Source organism: Pygocentrus nattereri, chromosome 9 (assembly GCF_015220715.1).
Source record: "Pygocentrus nattereri isolate fPygNat1 chromosome 9, fPygNat1.pri, whole genome shotgun sequence".
Taxonomy (NCBI): Eukaryota; Metazoa; Chordata; class Actinopteri; order Characiformes; family Serrasalmidae; genus Pygocentrus; species Pygocentrus nattereri.
Genome location: NC_051219.1, coordinates 4,849,203 through 4,853,184, shown reverse-complemented (window position 1 = coordinate 4,853,184; position 3,982 = coordinate 4,849,203).

Below are 3,982 nucleotides of genomic sequence, written 5' to 3'. Positions count from 1 at the left end.
TGAAGGCTGACGAAGGCTGACGAAGGCTGCTGAAGGCTGACGAAGGCTGATGAAGGTGATGAAGGCTGATGAAGGCTGACGAAGGCTGCTGAAGGCTGACGAAGGCAGACGAAGGCTGCTGAAGGCTGACGAAGGTGATGAAGGCTGACGAAGGCTGATGAAGGCTGACGAAGGCTGATAAAGGTGATGAAGGCTGATGAAGGCTGACGAAGGTGACGAAGGCTGACGAAGGCTGATGAAGGCTGATGAAGGCAGACGAAGGCTGATGAAGGTGACGAAGGTGATGAAGGCTGACGAAGGCTGATGAAGGTGACGAAGGCTGATGAAGGCTGACGAAGGTGACGAAGGCTGACGAAGGCTGACGAAGGCGACGAAGGCAGACGAAGGCTGATGAAGGCGACGAAGGCGACGAAGGCTGACGAAGGCTGATGAAGGCAGACGAAGGCTGCTGAAGCCTGATGAAGGCTGACAAAGGCAGACGAAGGCTGCTGAAGGCTGACGAAGGTGATGAAGGCTGACGAAGGCTGCTGAAGGCTGACGAAGGCTGATGAAGGCTGATGAAGGTGATGAAGGCTGACGAAGGCTGACGAAGGTGATGAAGGCTGACGAAGGCTGCTGAAGGCTGATGAAGGTGATGAAGGCTGATGAAGGCTGACGAAGGTGACGAAGGCTGCTGAAGGCTGACGAAGGCAGACGAAGACTGCTGAAGGCTGACGAAGGTGATGAAGGCTGACGAAGGCTGCTGAAGGCTGACGAAGGCTGATGAAGGCTGACGAAGGTGATGAAGGCTGACAAAGGCTGACGAAGGTGATGAAGGCTGACGAAGGCTGACGAAGGCTGCTGAAGGCTGACGAAGGCTGATGAAGGTGATGAAGGCTGATGAAGGCTGACGAAGGCTGCTGAAGGCTGACGAAGGCAGACGAAGGCTGCTGAAGGCTGACGAAGGTGATGAAGGCTGACGAAGGCTGCTGAAGGCTGACGAAGGCTGATGAAGGCTGACGAAGGCTGATGAAGGCTGACGAAGACTGACGAAGGCAGACGAAGGCTGATAAAGGTGATGAAGGCTGATGAAGGCTGACGAAGGTGACGAAGGCTGACGAAGGCTGACGAAGGCTGATGAAGGCTGATGAAGGTGACGAAGGTGATGAAGGCTGACGAAGGCTGATGAAGGTGATGAAGGCAGACGAAGGCTGATGAAGGTGATGAAGGCTGACGAAGGCTGACGAAGGCTGATGAAGGCTGATGAAGGCTGATGAAGGCTGATGAAGGTGATGAAGGCTGACGAAGGCTGATGAAGGCTGATGAAGGTGATGAAGGCTGATGAAGGCTGACGAAGGCTGATGAAGGCTGATGAAGGTGACGAAGGTGATGAAGGCTGACGAAGGCTGATGCCGCTCGGTAATCGGTGGGATGTGTAATAACGTGGGCTCTAGACTGGATTCCTTTTTAAGGTCAACGAGTTCAGGAGATAAACTCATTAGAGGAGATGAATTATGTTCATTAAGGCAGCCGGGCTGAGTTTGAGTTTCAGCTTAGCTCGGCTCAGTGAGCGCGAAAATGACCGCATGGTTCAGGCGACGATTAGTATAATGACTTGTTGCTCTAATGACACTGTAGTATTACCATAATTACTGACCACGGACTGTTTACTCTCTCCCTCATATCATAAGCTGAGAGCTGTGCTGCTCTGAGGTTGCTTGATTCAGATGTCCCCATCGTTTCTATATGAGGGAAATACGTCACATCAGCACAGCTTTGTCTTTATGTTTTATGTTTACTTACTTTTGGCAATAATTGTTTTGTCATACAAGGAAATGTGCACGATGGAATCAGACAAATTAGATAAAATGAAGTGTGGACAATACTTGAAGGGGAATTCCACCCATATTGTGTAATTCAACCGTTGAGATGCATTCAGAGTCCTTCAGAGTGGTTTGGTGTGAAATGGTTGATTGTAGAGACTCAGATTGATTTACACTGGTGGTGATGGATCGCCGTGACTACAATCCAGTCCATACCGCCCACATATGGAAACTCAAAACTGCAAAAACAGCCTGTTTTCAGTTCATTAATATCATGATATTATGGCTTTTAGGACCACCTTTAATGCGTATAAACCCCACATTTTTCCTGACCTTCAGTTTTTCAGATGTCTTTTTATAATATTTATGAGGTTTTAAGTACCAACAAGAGTAATAATTCATTTTTATATAACCATTTTCCAATCTCTCTTTATCTCATAATTTAATTCAATTAATTCCTAAAAATTAATCAGGCTGTTTAAGGCTGATCTACATGATTAAGCCCTGATCGGATTGGCTGAAGCTCATTCAAAGAAACACTCTTTATATCTTCAGTGTGAGTGGGCGGAGCTAAACGAATAGTAGAAAAGTTGGCACAGGGGAACAAATAGTTGGTAAAGTTGTGTGAAGCTACCAAACACACCTGGTGGTTGATTGGCAAAAATGTAGTTAAAATGTAAGTAAAAATGGGGTTAAAAAGGGTCAGAAACATGACTGGGTATAAAAGAGCATCCCAGAGAGGCGGAGTCTTTCAGACGTGAAGATGGGGAGGGGTCACCACTCTGTGAAAGACTGCATGATCAAATAGTGCAACAATTCAAGAAGAATGTTTCTAAACATAAAATAGCAAAGAACCGTTGCTTTTCAGCATCTACGGTACCTAATAACATTAAAAGATCCAGAGAATCTGGAGAAATCTCTGTATGTAAGGGACCAAAAAGACCAATAACCAGTGATCTTTGGGCCCTCAGGCAGCACTGCATTAAAAACAGACATGATTCTGTAGTGGAAATCACTGCATGGGCTCAGAAACACTTCTGAAAACCATTGACTGTGAACACAGTTCATCACTGCATCCACAAATGCTGTTAAACTCTAAAACACAAAGAAGAAACCAAATATAAACAGGACCCAGAAACGCTGCCACCTTCTCTGGGCTGAGCTCATTTAAAATGGACTGAGGGGAAGTGGAAAAGCATCCTGTGGGCCGACGAATCAACATTTGATGTTCTTTTTGGAAATCATGGACACTGTGTCCTCTGGGCTAAAGACCACTCAGCCTGTTATCAGTGCATAGTTTAAAAGCCAGTATTCATGATGTCATAGGGGGGCATTAGTGCACATGGCATGGGCGACGTGCTCATCTGTGAAGGCTCCATTAATACTGAACGATATATACGTGTTTTGGCAACATGTGCTGCCTTCCGGATGACGTCTTTATCAGGGAAGGCCTTGATTATTTCAGCAATACAATGTAAAACCACATACTGAATCCATCACAATAGCATGGCTTCACAGAAGAAGAGTCCGGGTGCTGAACTGACCTGTCTGCAGTCCAAACCTTTCACCAACAGAAAACATTTGGCACATCATGAAAAGAAAAATCCGGTTAAGAAGACCCAGGAGCTGTTGAGCATCTAGAATCCTACATCAGATAAGAATGGACAGCATTCCTGTCCCAAAACTCCAGCAGTTGGTCTCCTCACTTCCCAGACGTTTACAGACTGTGGTAAAAGAAAAGGGGATGCTACACAGTGGTAGACACGACCTTGTCCCGACTTTTTTGAGATGCGTTGCTGCCATCAAGTTCTATGTTTTTAAAGAAATGGTAAAATGTCCCACTTTCTACATCTGACGTGTTCCATGTTCTACTGTGAATGCAATATGGTTCCGTAAGATTTGTAAATCTTTACAATCGTTTTTTATTCGCTGTTTTCGACACAGTGTCCCAACACTGTTTTTGGAATTGGGGCTGTAAATGAGCAGATGACCATGATAAAGGCCCAGTAATGTTCATCTCCAACTAGCGCCTGATTAAACACAGAGGCTGATACCGAATGTGGGGCAGCACGTCTGTGGTGCTGAATGGGGAGGAGCAGGACGACAGTCTGGTATGATAACAGGATGTGCGCACAGTGGCCAGTCAGGATGTGGCCTACAGGCTGTGGTTTGCTATGATG